This window comes from Megascapheus bottae, chromosome 28, assembly GCF_031878675.1.
Source record: "Megascapheus bottae isolate mThoBot1 chromosome 28, mThoBot2.hap1, whole genome shotgun sequence".
In the NCBI taxonomy this organism is placed as follows: domain Eukaryota; kingdom Metazoa; phylum Chordata; class Mammalia; order Rodentia; family Geomyidae; genus Megascapheus; species Megascapheus bottae.
Genome location: NC_143536.1, coordinates 9,808,340 through 9,833,691, shown reverse-complemented (window position 1 = coordinate 9,833,691; position 25,352 = coordinate 9,808,340). Strand labels below are relative to the sequence as shown.

General features: G+C 53.8%; 1 protein-coding gene across 2 annotated transcripts in view; it reads left to right on the top strand.

Annotated features, from left to right (window-relative positions):
- Nucleotides 1-5,839: 5,839 nt before the first annotated feature.
- Nucleotides 5,840-25,352, top strand: part of Wscd2 (WSC domain sialate O sulfotransferase 2) — a 46,222-nt gene continuing 26,709 nt past the window's right edge. Inside the window, exon 1 of one of the 2 annotated variants that reach the window (XM_090320342.1) lies at nt 5,840-6,000. The gene's annotated coding sequence lies outside the window, so the exon portion shown is untranslated. Of the gene's footprint in view, nt 6,001-7,582; nt 7,647-25,352 lie in introns of those variants that run through there. The other variant, XM_090320344.1, reaches the window with a different exon arrangement.

Below are 25,352 nucleotides of genomic sequence, written 5' to 3'. Positions count from 1 at the left end.
ACTGAACGGCCTTTTAGGGGTCCAGGTGATTGACCCGTCACCCAGGCCTGACAGCCAAATCTTCCCTGTGGAAAGGACTCTCGTGTGGAGTTCCCAGGCCTGGGAACTTCAAGTTCCACAAGTTTGAGAAAGACTCTTGCTCCTTCTGACCCTTCCTTCCCTTAACCCTCCTACAGAGGCTGAAAAACAAAAAGCCACCCACCCTGAGAGGGACAAGAAGACCCAGATGGGTTGTCAGCAGGTTGTAGCCACATTGTGGCTTCAGATTAAGATAGGCACAAGAAACTCATAGGGGACTTGAATAATAGAAAGCAGTGAAAAGGGAGAAGAGACCTTTAGGAGAGGGTTTGATCTGACTAATAGATGCCCATTGGGTCTTTTATAGGGAGAATGACAGTAATGGTAGGAGGGTGGGTGGGTGGAGAAGCAGGGGGTCCAGGGTTAAATATAACAGTGAACCCTGTTGAAATTGTTTTAAAAAGGACGAGAGAGTGGCACGGATATGGGGGAAAAGGAATCTTGCTATACTGTTGGTGGGAATGTAAACTGGTACAATCACACGGGACAGCAGTCTAGAGGATCCTCAAAAAAAAAACTTCCCTGTGGCCCAGCCATCCCATTCCTGGGGGTCTAATTAGAACATCACAAGCCGGAATACCATAAAGACACCTGCACATCCATGCTCACCGCTGCACCATTCACAGCCGCCAAGTTGTGGAAACAGCCCTGCAATAGATGAGTGGATCCAAAACAGGTGGTACCTATGCACCAGGGAATTTTACACAGACAACGGAAAGCATGATAGCATGCCATTCACAGGGAAATGGACGGACTTAGAACAAATCATGAGACGTGAGGCAAGCCAAGCTCTGAAAGACAACCATCCCGTGTTTTCTCTCAAATGTGGAAGCGAGAGCTAAAATACACGGGGACGTGATAAATTATCCAGGTCTCTAGACATTCACACACAGTGAGACCAAAACGGGATACTCTTAGGAGAGGAACAGAAAGGCACGATGCCTCTGTGCATCTGATCATGCAAGCCAGTATTTCTCAAAATGAACTTCAGGAGGGCTTTTTCCCCCTTTTGTTTGGTGTTCTTTTTGTTCTGTTTATTCATGTATCTGTCTCTGGAGGTGTAAGGAGTGGCACAGAAATGGAGAGACAAAGGGTGAAGAAATGCATCCATGGTACTCACTAGATACTATGTTGCACATGAACTCTACAATTTATGGGTGGGACTGGGAGGGGAAAAGCGGGAGAGAGTGAGGGAAGGGGCGACATTGTCCCCAAAGAAATGTCCTTGTTACCTGACTTATGTAATTATAATCCCTCTGTACCTCACCTTTATAATAACATTTTAAAAAAACATTTAGAAAGTAAGGGAGAAGGGAGAGTGATGGAGGGGTGTGTCTGGTGAGGATACATTATAAGCAGACATGGGTGTCTCCTAATGAGAACCCCCTTGAACAATTAGTAGAAGCTGGCATTTATTTGTGTATTTATTTATTATTCTGTGCCAGTCCTAGAACTTTGAACTCAGGGCCTAGGTACTGTCCCTGTGCTTTTGTGCTCAAGGCTAGCATTCTACTACTTGAACCACAGCTCCAATTCTGGCTTTTTTTTTTGGCTGCTTACTTGGAGATGAGTCTCTTGAACATTCCTGTCCAGGCTGGCTTTGAACTGCGATCTGTAGATCTCAGCCTCTCAAATAGCTGGGATTACAGAAGTGAACCACGGAACCCACCTATCGATGTTGATTTTTGGATATCAGGGCACTGTACTTGAGCAAGAAAATTCAGGGGCAGCAGTCAGACCCTGAGTTCAAGCCCTGCGGTGAGCACCAGCCAGCACACTGCTATCAGACAGTACCTTATTTATGGTCCACGTCGTCACTGCCATTTATATCACAGGGGACCTGGGAAGTACCTGGGTGAAGCCACACTGTTAACTGGGCAGGCAGGCCTGCCTTTAGACAGGCTCTCCCCTCCCCTTTCGGCTCAGAGCTCAGTGGACAGAGGACCAGTCTGTAAACACTTAACGCTAGACACCCTAAAGAGACACCTGCTTCTTGTGCCTCTCATTATTACCACCCTGGCCAGCTCAGAGCACTGTGTATCTTTGCCTTGGGGCAGGGCTGCTAGGACTTGGGGGGTAGGGGCTCTGTGACCCCACCCCGGGGTCTGGGGCCGCCTGGCTTCTCTCACAGAGCTTCCCAGCCCCTCTGGCCACCATCAGACCCCAGAACACAGGCTTGCCTTATTCTCTCTGCCCACCAAGATGGACCCAGTCCAAAGTCTCGCTTGTAGACATTTTGGCTCCAGTGTGGGGTGTCACCACTGTGGCCAGCCAGCCACTCCCAGCGTCCTGTGATCTGGAGAAGCTGCCAAATCTGATCCCTAGTGGGGTTCGCTTATCTCGCAGGATCCCATGTCCTAAGTGCTGGCCCAAGCCCTGGTCCTCACCCGGCCTGGATGGATGGAGACAAACACCTCCTCCGTGAACCTGAAATACAAGAGGGTTTGGGTTCATGTGTTCCAGGCCCCGGCGGGGGAGGAGAGGCCATGGAGAGGCTTACATTTATGCTTGTTGTGGTGTGGCTGGGTCCAGGATGCCACTGTGATGTGGCAGTGTGTATGAGTCCGGGGCTTTTGTACTCAAGGCCAGTACTCTACCTCTTCATCTATGGCTCTGTCTCATAGACTGTGCTGCTCCAGCTGGCTTTGAACCATGAGCCTTAGATCTCAGCTTCCTGAGTAGCAAGGATTACGGGTGTGAGCCACCAGTGCCCAGACCTAAAGGTTTTTGAATACTGCATTATGCCATTTCCTACGTTCAAAGAACATTTTTCACAAATTCTGGCATCTGTGCGAATAGTAACTGCACTCCTCGGTGACTTTTACAAACAGCAGGCTTTCAAAACCAGCCTCCCCCTGTCTACAACGGGGACTTCACAGCCTGCAGCTCAGGCGTGACTGTTCTTCTGACTTAAGTGTGTGACTTTTGAACAGTCTCTCTGTGGCCGAAGCTGCATGAACTGTTTGGAGTCATACTTTTGGGGTTTGTCGTTCCGTGTGTGGCACTTACCTATGTGGTTATAAGAGCTATGGCTCATCCATCTTCACAGCTGTATGGTAGTCCACTGGCTGGATGATTCTTCACAAATGATCATCTCCAGTTTGGTTTTGTTATCCATAGTGTATTCTACTTACAGTGCAGGTAGGGTGGCCATTTATTTCAGCATCAATTTTTTTGCCCATATACATACACTAGTTAGAAAAGGATGCAGGATAATAGACAACCACGCCTATCCTCCATCTCCTTCTGGATGATAAAAATATGCCTATGGAGATGAAAGGCTTCTACAGTTGCAAGACCAGGCTTGGGAGTGCATGCCTATAATCCCGGCTACAAAGAAGATGGAGAAAGCAGGACGAAGGCTGGGGACAGCCACATCGCCCTGGATCCAGCTGACTTCAGAGCCTTTGATCACTAGCAGGCATCTGGCTTCCGACGTGGACTCACCTGCTGACCTCCTGAGAACCCGGCCCTGTAGAGGGGCGCTGTCTTCTGCCCCCCCCACACACACACCGCCTCTCCATCCCCTCCTTTTCCTTCAGCTACTCAGGAAATTAGAGCAAAGCCTATTTCCATATGCCGTGGTCGAATGACAGTGATGTATGGGGAATGATGGCTTTACGAACAGAGTTCCCAGGTGGCGTCCGATCTCAGGCTCCAAAATTCTCCTCCATCGCCCCGGCTTCATCTTTACCATTTGCTTCTGAGATTGTGTTGTTTCTTTTCCTGACTCTATGAGTCTGGTGACAGACTCTGAGCAGGGAATGGACTTGACTTCCGGTTAGCTGGTGGCTAATGAGAGATATGAGCCTCCTGGACTTCCTGCCCTGACTGCCTTTGAACCGGCATCCTCAGATCTCGGCCTTCTGAGTTGCTAGGATGACAGCACTGTAACCATTTCATTCTCTTGTCAATATAGGAAGGATTTTTAACCCTCAAACCCCACTTCACTCACACACACTCCCCCCCCCCATTTTTTGGCAGTACCAGTGTTCAGACTCAGGGTCTTGCATTTGCTAGGCAGGAGCTCTACCACTTGAAACCCAGACCTTTTTTGCTTTAGTTTGTCCTTTGGATAAGAGCTTTCCATCTTTTGCTTATACCAACCTCCAACTGTAGTTCCCCTACCTCTGCCTCTGGGGTAGGGATTACAGGCATATACTACTATACTCAGCTTGCTTTTGAGATATGGTTTCACTTTTTGTCCACCACACCCAGAGGCCCACGGCACACAGCTGATGATACTTGATGAATAGGAAGTTCAAGACGCCCAATTATATTTGAGTGGGTACAGCCCACCGGCAAGACTCAGACTAGTACTGAAAGTAGATGGATGTCCAAGCGCTGGTGATTCACACGTAATCCTCCTCAGGAACCTGAGCTCTGAGGGCTGTGGTTCAAAGCCAGCTGGGACAGTAAAGTCCATGAGACTATCTCCAATTAACTACTGACATTAACTACCAGAAATCGTGGTGCTGTGGCTAAAGTGGAAGAGCGCTAGCCTTGAGCAAATGAAGCTCAGAGACAGCAACCGGGATGGATGGATTGATCTCTCTCTCTCTCTCTCTCTCTCTCTCTCTCTCTCTCTCTCTCTCTCTCTCTCTCTCTCTCTCTCTCTCTCACACACACACACACACACACACACACACACACACACACTCAGTAAGAGTTGGGCTGGGTATCAGTGGCTCACACCTGTAATCCTAGCTACTCAGGAGGCTGAGGTCTGAGGATCTCAGTTCAAAGCCAGCCTAGGCAGGAAAGTCCATGAGACTCTTTTATTATCCACCAGGAAACCAGAAGTGTCGCTGTGGCTCAAGTAGTAGCGCCCTAGCCTTGAGCTGAAGAGCGCAGGGCCAGCGCCCAGGCCCAGAGTTCAAGGCCCAGAACTAAATGAAGAAATAAGTAGATAAAGTTAGCACCCCCCCCCCCCGAAGTTCACGCTCATCTCTCCCAGGGCTTTCTTGTATGTCCTGGAACGTGGTGACGGCAGAACCCAGGCCAGGGGCCTCTCAAGGACCACCCCCGCCGCCAGCATCCCCCTGGGCCCTGGGAAGAGACGCCGAGGCCCCCCGGAGAGTCGCGGGGGCCCAGCTTGAATGCACTTCTGCCTTGCGCAGGGATTGTCGCTCAGAAGCCAGCGTTCCCGGAGGTTGACAGTCGCCGGCCAGAGCGCCTGCCAGGAGCCCCCCCATGGAGACACCTCCACCCCCAGAGACCCGCCAGGGATCCCACGGGGGGAGGAGGACGACACAGGTTCCCAGCCGCCCGTGGTGGGCGCTCGGCCGGGCCGGCCGTCCCGTGTGGGTCCGGAACCCACCGTGCAGACGAGGAGACCGAGGCGCGGCGTCCGCGGCGTCCGCGGCGGGAGAGAGCGAGGGCGGCGGCGCGGAAGGAGTTAAGCGCAGGCAGCGCGGAGCCTGGCGAGGAGCGGAGCGCGCGGGGCCGGGCGCGCTGCTGGCGGCGGCGGCGGAGGCGGCCACGGGGGCGCGGGGGAAGCCGGGGCTGGAGACGCCGAGTCCCGGGCAGCGATCGGGGCAGGCTGCGGGCACCGCGAGCCACAGGCGATCCCGCGCCGAGCCGCGGCGCCGCTCGGGGCCGGGCGTCCCCGGGGCGGGGGCCTCGGTAGCGCGGGCACCGCAGTGTCGCCCGCAGCGCGCCCGGGCTCGCCGATCCCCGCGTCCGCCGCCGGCCCCGGCTCCGCGGCTCCGCGGCCCCGGCCACCCCCGGGGACCACGCGCGTGGTTCTCCCGGGAACTCGCCGCTCCGGGCCCGGCGCCGGCGCGCAGCCAGGGCGGCGGGCGCGATCGCCCGGCTCGGCTCCCGCGTCCCCGGATGGCACTGCAGCTGCCGGCGCGGCGCGCGGACCCCGGCGCCCGCCCGCGCCCGCCCGTGGAGCTCCGAGCGTCCGCCGACCCGCTGGTAAGGACGGGGGGCTCGGGCGGGGGGCTCCGTGCGGAGCTGGGCGGCTGCGAGGGGCCGCGCACCCCCAGATCCGCGCTTCCGGCCCCCGCTCCCATCCTGCAGGGATGTGGGGGCGCGCGATACCCCAGACCCAGCGCCGGAGAGGACCCGGCGTGGCCGCGGCCGCCTCCGGGCCAGCGACAAACTTTCCTCGGGTGCTCCGGGGACGGACACGCCGCTCCTCCCATCCGTGCCTGGGGCTCTGGGCATCCCGTTGTCCCCCAAAAGCAAGTCCTCCGTGACTGGGCCAGGGAGGAGCTGCGGGGGGGGGGAGTCGGGGGTCCCCGTGCTCTTGACTGATGCGGCTCCCCTTGTGGCAGTTCGGAGTTCGGAGGAGCCCCTGAGTTACAAGTTGGCTTTCCGGGGTGCTGGGTGCTGAGTACCGCCGGGCGCCGTGGCATCTGTGCGCTCTGCCGAGGCGCCCAGCCCCGTCCAGGGCATGTGGGGTGAGGAGAGAGACGGGGGGCCGCGCGGAGCCATAGGGCGGGGCCCCTTCCTCCGCGGCCGGACCCCAAGGGCTCCCGAAGCCGTGTAGCTCCCACGGGCTTTGCTCCCGGGCAGAACTAAAGGGGGTGCTGCGCTGCTCAGTGGGGCCATTCAAACTCCCACCCTCAGAGGCTCGATTCCCCCTCCCCTCTCCAGGCCCCAGGAGGTGCGTGGAGCTGGACACACAACTCGGGAGTTTGCTCCAGACCAGACGGGGCCCGCGGGTCCTCAGGTGCTCCCGGAGCACTGGGTGGTGCCACCCTTCCCGCCCCCCTTGTCCTGGGTACGTGGTCCTTAAGTACCTGGAACCCGGGGGGCCATGACTGAGGGCAGAGAGTTATCCCAGGCTCTGGTCCCCACCTTGTGGGGCCCGGGCCAGCCAGTGCCCCTCGGGCTGTGGGGTTCAGAGGCCCTGTCAGCCTTGCTTGCCGTGCGCGTCTGGGGCCAGGTTGGAATCTCTTTCCTAAGATTTCCAAACCTGGGACTCCCTTCCTGGTGTCAGAGGTCCGTGGAGGGGGGGGGGTGTGGAGGTGACTCCAGCTCTGGGTCAAGAGGGTAAACCTCACATCTGCCCTCATTCCTTGCGTGGCTTTGGGCAAAGGTCTTGGCGGTCCTGCGCTCTCGTGGCTGAGTCCATGCAGACTCTGTGCAGGGTGTCAAGGGGCAAGTGTGGACATCTGGGGTGGGATGGGGCGGGGTGATACAGTTTGGTGCTGGAGAGCCCCGCACCTCAGATCCATGAAAGTTTGGCCACAGGCTTCATTCTCTAATCCTCCAGGAAAAGCCAGACTTCGCCCAGGGCCTGGAGCATGCGCGCTGGCTGCCTTCCAGGACTTGGTGTAGTTAGGCAAAGTGTGGCAGGGCAGCAGGGCTCTCTGTGTAGAGGTCTGTGTGCGCACAGGGGGTGGGGGGGATTGTCCCCTCTGAAAGGCCAGCTCCGTTTCTCCCCAGCATCAGGTGACCAGTGATGGCAGGGCCCTTGTTCTCGCCAATCACCTGACACCTGCGGTCCCCACCCCCCTTCATCTTGCTCATAAAAGCACCCCTGGAGTAGCCGCTCAGTCTGGGAGGGCTGGAGGCCTCCGGCTGCTGTGTCGCCATGACAACAGGCGGTGAGGGTAAGCTGTCTCCATGGCTCCAACTTTGCAGTTGTCTAGAGAGACCCAGGGCCGAGGAGGACTTCCGTCCATTTTCCTTCCTCCTCCTGGCATCCAGACTGCCCGGTGGCTGGGCCGTGGAGGCTGCAGTTCCAGGCGGGAACAGCCATGCTGAGGAGATGAGGAGGGAGGAGCTGAGGCCTGGAAGAAAGTGGGGGCTGCAGTGCCTATGCTTAGCTTCTTTTGCTGGTTCTGAGTGGGGTGGGGGGAAGGATCCCCAGATCCCTGCTGACTCCCCAGTGGGGGGTGGGCAGAGCTCCCACTGATACGGAGGTGAGGGTGGGGGAAGGCTACAAATGGCTGTGCACTTGGTTGTGAGGTGGAGAGTTCGCTCATGTGGGGAAGAGGGGGGAGGCACAATGCATGTGGGTGGTTTGTGCAACCTGTTCCCCCCAGAGTATAGCTCACATGGGGTCTTGGAGTGTGTGCCATGCATGTGTGAGTGGTGTTCACACAACTTGGTTTCTGTGCTGTGTGCCTGCCTGCAAGTGTGTGTGAAGGCATGGTACGTGTGTGTGTGTGTGTGTGTGTGTGTGTGTGAGAGAGAGAGGGGGGGGGAGGGACCATGCGGGTGTGTGCTGGTCCGGAAGCAAGGCGTGCTGGGAGGGGTGTGTGTTGGAGAAGCTGTGTGTGTGTCTGCCAGGGGTGGTGGCAGTGTTTTAGTAGCTGTCTGGGCTGTCCACACGTGTCTCAGTGGGTGCTGCTGCTCGCTGTTGTACGCATGCGTGCCTGTGACTTCACACTTGGCACTTGTGTGCCCTGTGTGTTTGTGTGGTTTTGTGTGTACTTTGTGTGTCTCTGAAGTGTGTGTGCATTGCTCTGGGTGCCTGATGGCATGGCAGTGAGACTCTCCCACCTGTGCCCTGTGAGTGTCTGTGTGTGTGGGGGGGGGGGGAGGAATCAGGTCCTGGGAGTGTGTGATTGTGTGGGCACCTCAGGGAAGGAGTGGAAAGACCCCTGTGTGCTTTCTAGCAGAAGCGGGCCAGAGCCCCAGGGGCGGTGACGACGCGGCCTCTGGCTCTTTGGCTCTTCCCTGGGCACCCGTGGTTCTTCCGCTGGCTAGTTCCACAGGCATGTGACCAGCACCTGCATGCAGAACTCTGTGCTCATCCTTGCTCCCAAGCCCGGGGATTCCCTATCTCTCTTGCCTCCCCCTGGGCCCCCACATCCCTGCCCAGCCTGCAGTTCTCTCCCCAGAATCCTCCGCTCAACACAGTTGCTGACCCGACTCCCAGATGTTTAAAAGCTCAGGTATCATTTGTAGGCAGAAGGAACTGAAAATAGGCAGGCTGGGATGTGCCAAACAACCCGACAGCAGTGTTTCTAATTAGGAGCAACTTGTTTTCCTTAAATAAACAAATCAAGTGAGGGAAGAAATTGCTAGAGATTAATGGCTCCCCGGAGCAGGCCCAGATGTTGGGAGAGGAGAGCTGGGGTAGGGCGGGAGGGACTGGCACCCAGCGTCCTTCTAGATAGAGATGGGGAGCTGCTGGGTGGGGCCCTTTCCCGGGGGGTGGGGGCACAGTTGGTGGCTATTGATGCCCTGGGCTATGAGAAGTGGCCGTTCTTGACCTCAGGGGACCACATGAGGTACTGGTGACAATACTCCTGGGCTTAGCTCTTGGGGATCCATCTGAGTTTTTACTGGGGCTGGGAAGAGCTGTATTTAGGGTGCGATTACCCCTGAGCCTGGCTTGAGAATGAGCTGAGCCCAGCCTAGATGTGCGGAACTCCAGCGGGACATAAGCAGGTTAGCTAAACCATTGTTTCTTCTTTCCTGTCTCTGGCATTGGGACCTGGTCGTTATGCCCCACGAGTGTGGCGTAGCTAACTGAGGCGTTTGCCTGTAAAAGAACATCTTTGGTTCCTTCTCCTCCTTGATAATTTAAATATTAAATTATTAAATATTAAATATTGAGCACCAATATCACTTTCCATTACCATCCCGCACTTTCCTTGCTTTCTGCCCCTTCCAAAGTGAATAACAGTAGTGAATAATATTTATAGAGTGTGAACTAGAGCCAACACACAAAGCCAGGGGCTTCAAGTGTGTCATGTGTGTATGTGTGTGTGTGTGTATACACATGTGTGATACATGTGAGATAGATGATAGATGGAGGGTAGATGGATAGACAGATGGTGGGTAAGTAGAGAGAGAGTAGGTGGATGATAGATGGATAGACAGTAGATGATAGGTGAGTGGATAAATAAAAGGTAGATAAACAGATGATGGATGGATAGATAGACAAATGGATGGATAGGTAGATGTAGATGACAGAGGGGTGATAGACAGATAGATGGTGAAGCTGTCACTCGTAGCAACCCTACGAGACAGTTTCTGTCATCATCTCAGAGGCTCAGATCGGTGAATAGATTTCCCTGGGCCACACAGCCTGAAACAAACCCTTCCTGAGATGATGTGCACAGAGAACATGATGCTGAAGACCAGATCGTTTAAAAAACCAACTTAGCATGTATTCGTTGTACAAGGGAGGGGGCATTTCATTGAGGTGTTTCCGTGTTGAATGCCATGATGTCATATAGCGTCCTCTGTGCCTGCAGATATGTGTGCTAGAATTCAAGTCCCAGCTCATACCCAGCACCTGCCCCTTAGCTCACCTGGCCATTGTGTGGTCAGGCTGGGTCATGCCATAGGAGTGGGCAGTGTTTTGGAAGTGGGAAGACCTGCCTATGTGTTCATGAACCTTTCTACTCACCACCCACCCATGCACCCACCCATCCATCCACCATCTACCCACCTACCGATCTATCCATCCATCCATCCACCCATCCATCCATCTATCCTTCTATTCACTCACTCATCCATGTATCCAGCTATCCATCCATTCAATCATCAATCCATTCATCCACCTATTGATCCATCCACCCATCCATCCTTCCATCCATTAATCTTCCTATCTGTTTTTACGTATCTGTACCCATCCACACATCCATCTTTCCATTCATCCTTCCACCCACCCACCCACCCAACGATTCATCAATCCATGTATCACTCCACCTACCCATCCACCCATCTATCCATCTTCCCACCCATTATGCCACATACCTACCCACCACCTAACCTGTCACCCCCACTGACCCACCTGTCACCTATCCATCACCCATCCCCTCACATTTATTTAGCACCAGTATGGGCTGTTATCAGTGTTTGCACAGAGTCTATCAAGTGGTGTGTTCCACGCTGGACACAGGAATAGTGTGAGAATAATGTGTTCAAGGTTAGAACAGAGCAAAGCTGCCACAGGAAAAGTCAAGAGCCTTGGGATCACTGAGTAGCATGACCTGCCATTCTGGTTTGTCTGACACCAAGGAGGATTTTCTCAGATGCAGAATTGTCGGTGGTAAACCCAGGAGAATCTTACCTGAATCAGGACACGCTGGCTTCCCTAATCCCAGAAGCCAGGCTCGGAACCATGGAGGATTGAGAACTGGCCAGAATGGCTCACTTTACGCTTGTTTTTTAAATATTCTTGGCTGTGCCACACCCACTCATTTGCATGCAGTCATTTGAGAGGAGGGAGACTGAGGCAAAAAGTCACTGGCTGGTCTGAATCACTGGGGGTCAGGTGAAATGTCCAGAGGGTCAGGAAAGGCCGGCAGTTGCCAAGATTATGAATTGAAGAATTCTTAATGGAGAGATGGAGAGCCAGAGAGGAGACTTCTCGGGAGCTGCCTAGACAGAGGGAGGCAGGCGATAGCAGTCCATGAAATGGATGTCTGGGAGGACAAATGTCCCCTGCTGGCCCCAATTCCAAGAAATGCATGCTGGAAGCTGTGGACAGTGGAGCCCAGCCTGGCACAGTGTGTCCCAGCTCTAAATGTTCATGTGTCTGGCTTGGCTGTATTGTTTGCTGGTGCGTGCGTGTGTGTGTGTGTGTGTGTGTGTGTGTGTGTGTGTGTGCTTGAACTCAGGGCCCTGTGTGTTAGCCCTGAGTTCAAAGTTGGCACTCTACCACTTGAACCATAGTCCCACTTCCAGCTTTTGGGCCTTTAATTGGATCTAAGAGTCTCATGGGGCTTTCTGATTTCAAGCTGTGATCCTCAGATCTCAGCCCCCGGGGTAGCTAGGGTAACAGGCGGGCATTAGCCACGCGGTTGTTGATTTCTTTAATTTCCCCGTGGCCCTGTGATGTGAGGGGGAACTCTTGAGAGTGGCATGACAGGGTGCTGGTGAGTCCTGGCTCTCAGCTTCCTCTCCACCCCATCCTCCCCACCCTGGCCTCACTTTCCCATTATCCACAGAACAGGAGAAAGGGGGAGCTGGGTCGGAGCCTGAAGAACCTCTCCTGCTTGCCACAGCTCCAAAGCCTCCACCCTGCAGAGCCCTTCAAAGTAGCACCCAGCACCCTGATCCACGAACACCCCCGTGACAGTCAGGGCATCCAGGGGACCCTGTGTCATCTCTCTTTCTCGTGTCTCCACTGCCTGGCATTGTCAACAGAGGGTCCCTTTCTTCTCTCACTGAGTCCCTGGGACAGTCAGGGGTCTGAAAAGAATCCTTGTCCCTGCATGCTTTGATGCCAGCCCAAGGCTCAGGGAGGTTTCTCCACTTCCCCAGGGACGCACAGCCCATAGGTGACCGAGCTAAGATTTGAACCCAGGTCTGTCTGATTCCAAGGCTTACATCCCAGCCACTCTTCTCTGCTATGACACCACTGTCTACTGGGGAAGAGGTAACCACGGAGCAAGCTCCCCCTACCCTGGGGCAGGGGGGAAACTACAACCTTTCCCCTGGGGAAGAATAACCAGAGACAGCAATCCCGGTGAGCAGGGCGAGGTGAGGATGGAGGCTGAGCTTTGTGAAGACTGTGCCCCCCGCACTGGCTGGAGTTTCCCATCATCCTCCAGGCCCAGAGACCACCGTCCCAGTCCCCGGGTCCTTCCTCTCTGGAACTGCCTCCCCTGGAGACCACAGGTGTCCAAACCGGAAGCCACTTAACCTGGAAGCTCCCAGAGACAGACCGAGCCAGCGGAACTGGTGTAGCATCCCCAGCCTGGCTCTGAGCCGCTTCTCCCTCCCCTGCACGGCTGTTCCCTAGAGCTCGGTGACCTGATTTCCCAGGATGGTAACACGCAGAAGGAGCGAGCGAGTGAGCGAGGCGTGTGTGGGACGCTTGGAGAGAACTCAGAAGGTGTGGTGGGGGCAGGGAGAGCAGACGCAAGAGCTGACAGCCTGAGGACCTGGGCTCAGAGGAAGGGCTAGGAAACAAGTGGGCAGGGCAGGGCCGTGCACACCTGTAACCCCAGCTACTCCAGAGGCTGAGATCTGTCCAGACCACCTGGAGAATGTGGGCTGGTGGCGCAGGCACAGCACAGGGAAGATCTCAGGGATCCGAGCACGTCATGCTCTCAATCTCCCAGACCATCCAGCTTGGCCCCGTTCCTTTGTCAACACATTACTTCTTCTTTTTTAAATTGAGCAACCATGATGTGCCCAAAGCCCTGTCTATCATTACAACTTGGGAACCTGCTTCAAGGTTCATATGTACATGAGTTTAGGACATTTGAAAAGCGAAGTTGTCCATGAAAAAATAATAATGATACAATAAAAGCAAACTGGCATCTGAAGGATGAATCGGGTTAAGCAGGTGAAGAAAGATGGGAAGAAAAATGTCACAGGGATCAGCATGTGCAAAGGCCATGTGGTAGGGAGGAGAGAGACCCATAAAGCAAGGATGTGGGGATGCAGCAAGCTGGTGTCCAGGGACCCTAGACAGCCCTTGGGGTCTTTCAGGGTTCTGAGGTCTGGGGGAACTCTCCCAAGGAGCTTTAGTAGATGGATGGAGAGGATTCTGCTGAAGCCTCCCCAGGGCAGGGGCCGGCCAGCAGTGGCCCCACGGTTCATACCCATCTCATAATGCAGCTCCCAGTGGGCCCGGGGTGCCAGGGGCCTGGCAGAATGAAGCACCTTGCTTTCCATGCCCCTTATGTTTCTGGAATGCCCAGCTTCCTCCATGGCTGCCTAGGGACCCGGGGGCTGTTTTCACTTAGATTCAGGATGCCATTCATTCATTCATTCATTCATCTATGTTAGAGGAGCTTCCTCTCCCCTTTTCTTTTTCTTCCTTGCTTTTCTTTCTTTTCTTGAAAAACCCCAGCTGTGTTTTGATAAGATGGAATCAAAAGTGGCACCAGGAAAACACTACCGAATGCTCTGATTATTTTTTTAAATTTTCTCCTTATGGCATCAAGGCCGATTTTTGAACAATAATTATAGATTTCCTTTCCATGCAGCCTCCCTGCCTCTCTCCCTTCTTCTCTCCCTCCCCTGCCTCCAAGTCTTGGGCGGTTGTGAGCATACACCCTGTTTTCTAAATACCTACCTCTCCGTTTCTGGGTGTAGAACCTGGGAAGACCAAGGTTTCTAACCTTGGGCAGGGGGGGGGAAGGAGAGGGCTTCCAGAACTGAGATTCATAGCTGAGTGGTTTTCAGTCCTTCAAAGGATGGATTCTTCAGGTGACTTGAATATCATTACATTGCTTTATTTCCAGGCAGAGAGAGGAATGTGTTGGCTTATGTCACCAGCAGGCCAGCTTCAGGTGAGGTTGTATCCAGGAACCTGACGATATAGATATCTCCCCTCTCCACCCCCCCAACTGCCCTTCTCTCTCTCTCATCCTTTCCTCTTATCAGTTCTTTGGCTCTGCCCTCTGGTGGCTCCCCTGGTTGTCTGGGGAGCTCTTTCCTCCAGTGGCCGGGCACCCAGGCAGAGTGGGTCATGAAGGTCCTGAGAGACTTGGCCTACTGAGTCAACTCAGCAGACAGAGCACTCTTTGTGTTTCCTGAGGTGATTCCGGGTCTCTCTGACTTGAGGCTCCACCTCGGTGACTGTCTTGTGTAGGTTGGGTGGGGAATTCGCATAAGGGAACTCCTGTCTCCCCAGCTTTGTTAACTCCACCCTTCCCGGGCCTTGTGCACAGGAAACACCCTGTGCTGTGTCTGTGCCCATCTGGTTTGTGGTTGGAAGGCTAGCTGGGGTTTGTTTATTCTTTTGAACTCAGATAATTAACCAACTCCATCCTCCCGTGTCCCGAATGCTAGGATTACAGGCATACAGGACCAGGCTGAGTTCCACGTCTTCTTTTAAATCAAGTTATTCTCCTCCAGATCAAGGGCAGCTCTGTGGGGTGGGCCCCCTTCTATTCTAGGAGACCCCAGGGATCCAGATAGGAAAACAACACCGGTATCTTCTGTCTCGGCCTGGAGCCCCGATACTCAGGTGGTACAACCCGCCCTTCTTCCAGAATGTGATAAGACTGAGGGGTGGATTGCTACAGAAAGAAAGAAAGAAAGAAAGAAAGAAAGAAAGAAAGAAAGAAAGAAAGAAAGGAAGAAAGAAAGAAAGAAAATAGGAAAGAAAGAGTCAAGTAAAGTCCCCACATCCATGGGCTCCAGCAGACAGCAGATAAGCTGTCCAGGTGATCAGGTGACAGACTGGGCAGGGTTTGAGTCAGGACACGGGCCCTGGGGTGGGGCAGGCACTCAGGTCTGGGAGAGCTGGGGCTGCCCTGGCTGGCTCCCACCCTGACCCCTCTTCTCTAGACGATGGGAGAGAGGGGTCTGGCCTCTGCCCCTGGGCCTGAACCCTGGCTGGGAAGCATGACTTGCCATAGGTCCTGGAAGCTTGCTTCACACTGGATTGGGGTTGATTCTTGCTGGGGTTCTCAGGAGGCCGGGTAGCTGATGAGCCAGCCAGGATACAGTTCTCAGCTGGGCACTGTAGCTCGCATCTGTAATTCCAGCTACTGGGGGTGGGGGGAGTGGGGGGGGCAGAGGCAGGAGAATCACAAGTTCCAGGCCAATCAGGCAAAAGTAGCAAGATCGTGGCTCAAGAAAGGCAAAAGAGGGCTGAGATCATAGCTCCAGTAACAGAGGGCTTGCCTGACACTTGTGAGATGAAGGAAGGAGAGAGGGAGGGAAAAAGGGAGGGAGGGAGGGAGGGAGGGAGGAAGGAAGGAAGGAAGGAAGGAAGGAAGGATTTCTCAGTCTCTCTTTGCGTTCTTCTTGAGCTGGCTTCCATACAACCTCAGTTCTAATTGGAGGGACCCTTTGGTTTAGGCTTGCTGCGATTTCCTGAGTGTTCAACCATCTCGGGACACCCCAGTTCCAGGGGTACTGAGTGGGGTATTATGCGGCCCAGCCCTGAAGCCTGGTAAGGAGGCAGGAACCTGTAGCACAACAGCCTGGCCAACTTTACTGTTGGGGAGCTCAGGGAAGGCCCCTGGCTTGGCTGGGGGTGTCCAGGAGGGGCTCTGTCCAAGGGGTTGGGTTGACTGTGCCCACAGCATCTCCCCCTGCTGCACTAAGATCCCCAGGACCCCAGTTCCTTTCACCCCATGTAAAGGGTCAGAGCAACATGAGAAAAAGGGCACAGCAGAGGCGAGCATCCACCAAGCCCTCAGTGCGTCCCCAGCGGCTTTTCTCCTGCTCCGACCTGGGAGCCCTGGGGACCAGGCAGGTGGGGGAGGCGGGGTCTTGTCACTAGAACCCCACCAGGCTGCAAGGATGTAAGGAGATGGTCTCCAGGAGGGAAGAAGAGGCCGGAGCCTGGAGTTGGGATTCGTGAATCACTATAGAGACAGATCGGAGGGCGCCTGTGGTGGTCAGAGCAGTGCCTGGGAGGGACAGCGACGACCGAGAGAGCCCACAGCCACTGGTGCCCAACCATGTCCGTCATTCTTGCTGGGCAAATGTTCCCGTGCCAGCCACTCACGAACGTGGGGACATTGTGCCACAGCTGTTGGGCTGTCCCAGTCAGCAGAGTGGAAGAGGTCAGCTCTGGCCTTCCTTGTTGTCCTGACTGCTGACCCGGGTCAGCTCTGCATCTCACCCAGACAGGATCAAAGTTTCCTTGCAGTCCAGCCTCAGAGCACGGGCCTCAAGGCCATTGTGGGTGGCCTCCAGTCCTGGAGATCCAAGCTCGCTCACTCCACTTCCTGGAGTCCGTCCACTGGAGGCTGGCATGCTGAGACTACCCAACCCACCTTCTGCCCTTAGCCAAAGCATGAATCAGGAGCTAAGCCTAAAATCCCTGCCTTTTGCCTCCACCTCCATGCAGTCCTCCAGGAACCCCCCCCCCCCGAGAATGCCACATACACAGAAGCACCCCATAAATAGGTCAGCCAGGCACATGCCGGGCACTGCCTAGAGGCCTCAGCTCTGGATGTACCAACTCCCCGCTGGGCTCCTGGAGCTTTCGGAGATGAAAACCTGGTAATGGCCAATTAATTGCTCTCTTTGGCAAGACAATACTTCTGGTTTTCTGGAGTGTGCCTTGGCGTCCCCTGAGGTCAGACCAGCCCCTCTCAGACCAGTGTGCTCTCTGCTCTGTCTCTGGGCTCCCCCCCCTCCTGCCCTCAGAGATAAGAGGCCATTCATCACAGGCCCTGCTTTGATGGCCTCCTGGGTCCATCTCAAGGCGGCAGCCACTTGGGTGAGTTTCACAATGACAGCATTTAGCAGAGCCAAGGGAAAAAGAGTTTATTTGTCTGAGTCTGTGGGGGTGGGGCTGAGGTGGGGAGAGCAGGCAGGCCAGGGGTGAGGTGGGGAGAGCAGGCGGGCCAGCTGGCTCTGATTTCACAGATGTCAGAAGCTGCCCCCCATTGGCTCCATCTCCCCCACCCCCAGCAGTGGGGGAGGCGGGGGAGCCAAGAATTGCCAAGGAAGGAAACCTGAGAGCCCCACAGCAAGGCAGGCAGGGCAGAGAGGCAGGAGGACATGGGCTCAGCCGTCTGGCACAGGCCGAGGCTCCAGACATGGCCTCTCCAGGCTCCAGCCAGGCGCTGGCTGGGGTGGGAGCTTGGTGGTGGTGGTGTGGCCAGAGACATGTGGGTGGGGCGGATGCTGGGGCTTCAGAGTTAAGGCTGGATGGGCCTGGGGAGGGGCAGCCGAATGCAGGATGAGGATGAAAGAGCCCTCCGGGTGACAGGGCCCCAGGAAGAGGTGCACACTGGAATGCTCTGGGGTTGGGGTTCTAGTCAGATAGCATAAGGCTTTGTCACATAACCTTCAGGGGGTGCAGACACCCCAGGCTGGTTCAAAAGCCCAGTGTATGAGCTGAGGTTCCCACCATACGAACCTCACTTGCTAGCTGAGGCAAGGAATTCCATCCTTATGCCTCAGTTTCTCCATTTCTTAGTCCTGGTTTTGAGGCTTGAACTCAGGGCTTAGGCACCATCGTCCTTGAGCTCTTTTGCTCAAGCCTATTGCTCTACTTTGGAGCCACAGCTCTGGTTTTCTGATGGTTCACTGGAGAGAAGAGTTTCAGGGACTTTCCTGTCCAGGACTGGCTTTGAACTTGATCCTCAGATCTCAGCCTCCTGAGTAGCTGGGATTACAGGCATGAGCCACCATCACTTGGCTAGTTTCTCCATACTTAAAGTGGATGTAGTGCTAGGAGTTTCCTTGTAGAACCTCCTGGGATACCCCAGGATTTCTGATTCAAACCACTCAGAACTGTATTGGGTCATTTGATGTTTTCAAGACACGGATAGTCTGGGGTGTATTGAAAATCTCCTAGTTACTGCATGTTAGCAGTGTATCCTAGGTAAAAATCAACCACTGGGTGGGCGGGGGGGGGGGAGAAGAAGAAGAAGAAGAAGAAGAAGAAGAAGAAGAAGAAGAAGAAGAAGAAGAAGAAGAAGAAGAAGAAGAGGAAGAAGAAGAAGAAGAAGAGGAGGAGGAGGAGGAAGAGGAGGAAGAAGAAGAAGAAGAAGAAGAAGAAGAAGAAGAAGAAGAAGAAGAAGAAGAAGAAGAAGAAGAGGAAGAAGAAGAAGAAGAGGAAGCAGCAGCAGCAGCAACTGCTGCTTCTAAATGGAAGAATCAAGAAAGCAATGACGAGGGGACGTGGCCCCTGAAATAAAATTGCAAGCCTGCAAGCAAACAGGAGAATCCAAAAGAGAAGACAGACCAGAGGACGTCAGTAGAGCATGAGGAAGAGCTCACCTCCTTACTACAGAGCACATGAAAAAGCCCAGGCCACAGGATAAGAGGAGTTGAAATGGAGCGTCAGGAGTTGGAGGTAAAGCAGAGGAATTAGAACACACCATCCCGGGCACTGAGAAACACTCAGAAAACACTCAGAGAAGCATCGAAAGAACGAGCAGATTTGGCCCATTTAATTGGAGTAGAAGAAGGAAAAGAATTGGACATAAAAGGCATTAAGAACCTAGTCAAAAAGATATTAAGAGAGTGCATGAGTTTGGCCTAGTGGTAAAGTGCTTGCCTAGCATGCATGAAGACCGGGGTTCGATTCTTCAGTACCCCATATACATAGAAAAAGCTGGAAGTGGTGCTGAGGCTCAAGTGGTAGAGCTCTAGCCTTGAGAAAGCCCAAGGACAGTGCTCAGGCCCTGAGCTCAAGCCCAGGACTGGCAAAAAAAAAAAAAGATATTAACAGAAAATGTCCCCAGCCTCAAGCAAGAGACTCTCACCCATCTGATGGAGGCACACAGCGTCCTAGCACCAGAGAGGGAACACTGGGAGGACATCACTGCGAAAACTCTGGACTTAAAGAAACAAGGAGCTCATTTCAAAGGGAGCAAAATCCAAGAGGGAGCTCTATGACCATGCCAAGAAGATAACAGTTGTGGATTTCTCCACACAAACTCTGAATGCCAGGAGAGCCTGGAGAGGTGTTCATTTGAGTTCTGAATGATGATAGTGAGCTCCGAGGAAACGGTTGCTCACACTTGATGGAGAAACTAAAACCTTCCAGGACAAGCCGACTGCACAGCCATTGGCGGGGGACCAGTGACCACCTAGGAAGAGTGGGTGGGAACCGAGGGTGTGCACTCTGCCTCTCAGCAGCGATGATGCACCCCAAACCCCAGCTGCAACCATAGGGTGAGTGTGTGGCCAGGATCCTGGGCGGGAGTCTGAGAGCTGAACGGTGCGTCTCAGCTCTGTACCTACCCCAGGACCTCAGCCATGCTGTGTGCTTTTCCTGGGTCCCAGGATCCCTCACTTTCCCCATAGCTCAGAGGTGATGTGATTTTACTATCCGCCCATTTGGCGGGGCTGAGGCAAAAGGAAGGTTTGAAAGGGAACTAGGCCACGGGCCTTCGGACAAAGGTGGATGGGGGCCTACCTCACCCCCCGAAAATCAGAACCAATACTCTTCCTGATGTGCTAGATGTACCATATAAATACACAAAACATGCAGCCCCAAGCATCCATCAGAGAATAAGGGCCAAACCTATCATCTGGTTGTTGAATGGCTGGTTGACCGGCAAATGGCGTTCTGATTTACATGGCAGCCCTAGAGGGTCAACACTTACAGCAAGACATAGACTAGAACTAGAAGGCCTAGAAATACTAATTGAGTTGCTATTTATGAAGCAATTAGCAATCCATATGCATAGGTAGTGATGTGCTAGGGTTTGTTTTTGAAATATATATTGACCTTCTCCATGCACACACACACACACACACACACACACACACACACACACACACACACACATGCACGCACACAAATCTGCAGCAGTAAGCCACCTGCTGCTGCAGTTCAAATATGACACTATTTTCTAACTGTGTGGAGGTACCTCCTAGATGTTTACCAAAACACAAAGTGTTTCACATGCCCAGAATATAGATGTTTTTAAAAAAATTGCCTTTGGGTGGTGTGCTGGGTTGTCCGGTAGAGAGAAATGAAGGTGGTGGAGTTGGCTCCTTATCCGGAGGAGAGGGACACAGTGCTTGGGAAGCAGGGAGGCCTGGTCGCCTGCTGGCGCCGTCTCTGGCCACCAGACAACCTCAAACCAGCTTGCCTGTCGTCTTCCTCACCCTTCCCCAGCCCTAGCCAAACCAGTTAGCTCAGCACTTTGGGGAGCATCTGCCCACTAAAAATGGTAGTGACCATTTCCAATAAGACACGGGAAGCGGCTGGCACATAATAGGCTTTGTTTTGGTCAGTCATGGGGCTTCAACTCTGGTCCTGGATGCTGTCCCTGGGCTCTTCAGCTCAAGGCTAGCACTCTACCACTTTGAGCCACAGCACCACTTCTAGTTTTCTGGTGGTTCATTGGGATAAGAGTCTCATGAACTCTCCTACCTAGGCTAGCTTTGAACTGTAATCATCGGATATCTGCCTCCTGAGTAGCTAGGATGAGAGAAGTGAGCCACTGGCACCCTGGCTCAAGAATTGAATGTTTAAGAGCTAAAGAGAGTACTTGGATGACAGGTTTGTGTGGCTCATGTCTGTCATCCTAGCTCTTCCAGGGGCTGAGATCTGGAGGGTCACAGGTTGAGGCCAGCTCAGGGCTCTAAAATAACCAGAAAAGAAAGGAAGGAAGGAAGAGCCAGTATGATGGCTCATGCGATAGAGTGCCAGGCAGGATCTGAGTTAAAGCTCCAGTACCCCTCCCCGCAAAAACCTTCTGTATAAAAGCCAAGATGTTCAATATCTTGCTGCTTAATTAGGCCTCTGAGTTTGTGCCCGGGCCTGGCCTCCCACAGAGGTCAGAGCAGTCTGTTTCTGTCTTCTGTTCTATAATTGTGTTTTCTAGTTACAAAATGTTGGGCCAGTTACTTGCAATTAACAGAGAGAGACATGCAGGGTACATAGGCACAAATCACTTTCCCCATGGCTGGTGGGAGGCTCAGAGAGGACTCTCAGACACTCGGCCAGCGGCCTGGGCTGGGGCTGCGGCCTCACGATCCTCTCTCTTAGGCTCTGAGTAGGTCTCTGGGGCCCTCCACACAGGCCAGGATGGACCCCAAATCTCTTGAGCCTCAGCATGGGCTACACACAAAGTCCCTGGGTGGCCACTACAGCTCTGGGTCAATAATTTATGCTGAAGCTACAGTTTCACCCCACTGACCCCCTTCCTGGAGTGAGTGGAGAACTGGACACCTGGGGATCAAATTGCTCCCCTCCCCAGGGAGGAGGGGCGGAGGTGGTGGCTGCAGAACATGGAAAGGGCACCGAGGTGGAGTACAATGTCCAGACGTACCATGTGGCATGGCTACACCCAGACTGGCCACCATGTCCTTTCCCCCCACAGCCCCCTGGAACAGGCCCCTGCTGGCCCTGCAGCTCAGAACCCAGGGCCAAGCTAACAGCAGCCCAAAGGTCCCATGAGGGGCTGAGGCCCGTGCCAGCCCCTTCTGTACTGGTGACCTGAGGGGGGGCACTTTGTCTCTCTGAGTCTGCAGACCCATCTCTGGGACTCCATTGTCCACCTCCAAGACAAGAGACCTGGGGTCCCTCATGGGAATGGACATGGAGCCTGAGGTGGTGGGAAGGAGGGAGCGCATATTCTGTCTATGACGGATCCTCAGATGAGGGGGGGCAAAGTCACTGACGTGTCACTTTTGTCATGTTCCCTCCCCACTCACACACGCATTTGTTTATTTTTCTTTGAATCGGTTTTTTTAAAAATACATTTTCATTGATTGCTTTGATTTTCTTTCTTTTTTTTTACTGAAAATTGTTTATTTGGGGAGTTTAACTTACCTGCAAGTAGGAAATCAGCAGTGCCCCTCCTTAAATAAGTGTTTAAAATTACCATCATGGCCTGGGAGTTTAACCGAAGACCCGGGTTTAATGCCTTGGTACCACACTCATCGAAAATGCTGGAAGTGGTGCTGTGGCTCAAGTGGTAGAGCTCTAGCCTTGAGAAAGCCCAAGGACAGTGCTCAGGCCCTGAGTACTGAGGCTCTGGGCCTGAGATTGTGTCACAGAGACAGGGTAGAGAGTGACGAAGAGGCCTTGGGAATCAGCATGAAGAACAATGTCCTCTCTGTGGTGCAATCAGGGGTGTAGAAAGAGAATTTGGAGTGAATTCCTTCTCACTGTGATTGAATGGTTTTGGGGTTTGGGCTAAAATCAGGCCAAGATGACCTCTGAGCAAAATCGTCAAGCTGGGCCTGGATCTTGGTGTGTGAGTTCCGCTGGCTCTGTACCATGGGGTCAGTGGCTCTCCCTCTCTGCATCTCCACTCCCTCGTGTGTAGGTTGGACCTAGCACCTCAGCACCTGCCTTTAGTGCCCAGATAAGGACTCCACACAGGGCATGTGGGGACTCAGGCTTCCTGGTGGTGGGGGGGGGGGACCCAGCAGGAGGTAGAGAATGAACTCCTGGGACATTTCTCCCATTGCAGCCCACCAGTGCTTCTTTGCTTCCCAGCAAATCCCCCATCTTTCCCCGACAGTGTTGATTACCTTTGGGGATCCTGCCAAAGGAGAGTGCAGAAAGTAATCTGGGTGAATCCACCTACTTTGTCTTTCTCTGAATCAGAAACACGGTAGGATCAGGAGGACTTTGTAGAATACCCGCAGCTGGGGAGGCAGGGAGGTGTTGAGAGCAGGGGTCTACAGGTCCTTAGCTCCGCGGCCTGCCTGCCGTGTGTCCTCAGAGGCCAGGTCTCCTCTCTGGGCTTCGGCTCCATCACTTGCTCACTCCCTTGCTCACGTGCAGACAGGATGTCTGGCTCCAGCCCCCTCAGATGGTGAGGGAGACCGCATGTGGCGCATGGTATTCATTTCCTTGCTCTTTCTGGAGGAAGCAAAGAGTGCCAGAACTCTGACTCCACCTCCAGAACCCTCCACGATCTAAACTCTTCACTGTAAAACTTCCTTCCACTCCCAAAGTTCGTGCACTCCCCGAAGCCAAGGTCATACACACCTGTCACAGACGTGGGTTCAACTCCCATAACGTGTTTCATCTTGAGAATAGCCAAAACACAGCTCAAGCAGATGCTCTGAAAAGTCCTTTCCCCCAGCTCACAGACCTCCAGATCTGCCGGGGCCAACCGGCAGCAAACCAGGGTTCGCAGATTGGGGTTCCTGAAATAGGGGACAAGGACTAGGAAGAAAAAGAAGAGAGACAGACACACTAGGTCCGGGATGTCCGCAGTCCAGGCAAAAGACTGCCTAGACTGCCGCGTTTATTTTCCCCTCCCCCTTCTTCCCTCCTCCTCTCCCAGGGAACCTCCAGGTGTTACATTCATATGGTAATTCTCAGGTCATTTACATAGAATAGGGCCAGAAAGCAATAAGACAATATAGCCATCGTCTGATGCAAGTCAAGGTACAGTTTGATTCCACTCTGGCTCCCAACACAGATCCACCATCCACCAAGATCCAGAAGCTGGATATACCCATGGCGCATGCCTATAATCCTAACTCCTCAGGAGGCTGAGATTCTGAGTTCAAAGCCAGCAAAGGCAGGAAAGTCTGTGAGGCTGAGTACAAACTCCAGGCTTGACACAAACAAAAATTGTGTTGTTGTTGTTGTGTGCTTTTAAAGAAAGAGATACATTAGCATTTTACTTCAAATGTGATCTGATCCAGGCTCTAACAATGCCAGTCACTGGCTTTTAGTGTCTCCACATCCCTGCCTTTCCCTTAGGCTCTAGGCCCCAGGAACTCAGATTCATTTCCCACTCAGATCCCTCAGAAATGGGGACCCACCTGTGAAGTCTCATGAGTCCCGATTGGTGACCTGTCTGCTCCTGAACCAATCAGCAAGGCAGGCAAGGGAGATGGCTGTCTAATTGGCTGAAGTAGGGCAGGACCTAATCATGGAGCTGAGTGTAGCATCATGGACTGCTTGGAGGAATGTGGGCTCGGCTTGGAGGAATGTGGGCTCGGCAAGGCAGAAATACTGGGAGGAGAAGAGTGAAAGGAGACAGGCTGCAGGACCCTGAGGTGCCTGACCTTTTCCCAGAAAAAGAAGAAATAGATTTCCAAAGAAATCCAACCTCTCCTCGCCCCTCCCCCACGTCTGCACATTCGTTCCCGGTGCCATGTCGTTTGAAAATAACAAGGCTGAAGCTGGACTGATGAATGGAACCACATGTGGGCACTAATTTTGCCTAGAAGCTGTAGCTATTTCAGGCTTCTACCCATCCCTGGTCCAGCTTGAGGCCAAGGGCATGAGGCCAGAGCAGAGGCATGGGGCAGGAGGCAGAAACCCTGGGTTTCTGTAGTAGTGCCGTGGCACTACTTTGTGTTCAGCTCCCTATCTTGATGTCTCTTCCCAACTTCCCACCCTGTTCTCAGCCCTCACTTCCTCCACCCCTCCCTCCCTCTCAGGTCACAGTAGAGCCCCCCAACCCCCAAACCACACAGGATGCCCTGCAAAGAGGACAACCTTACACTTCAGAGTCCAGACCTCAGATGACTTTGGCCAGGCGGGTCCCCTTCACCGGGAGTCCACCCCCCACCCCGGGCCCTCTGGGACGGTGGCTGTGGATGACCTGTTGATTTGTTTCTGAGTACATTGAGCAAGGGGCAGAGAGCAGTAAACAGCAGGCCAGGAGAGATCTGGAACCTCTGGGTGGCCCAACCAACCAGCTCCTGTCCCCAGGCTGTGTGAGAGGCTGGGGTGGAGGTGGGGGAACCTTGGTTTTCCGTCCAGTCCCTGCTGCCTCAGCCTCCAGCCTGGTGCCTGGCAGGTACATAGCAGATGCTCAGTGAAACCACAGAGGTCCCACTCCAGGACCATCTCCTGGCTCTGCTCCGCCCAGGACCACAAAACTACATTGTCACATCCTTTGAATCCCTCCCACCCCCACCCCCATCCCCACCCCAAGTCTTTAGGTTGAGGAAGGATTCTCTGACAGATAGACAGAAATCTGTTGTCACCATCCTGTCATCACCTCTAAAGAAGTCATTCGAGCAGTCCAGTTGGGGTTGGT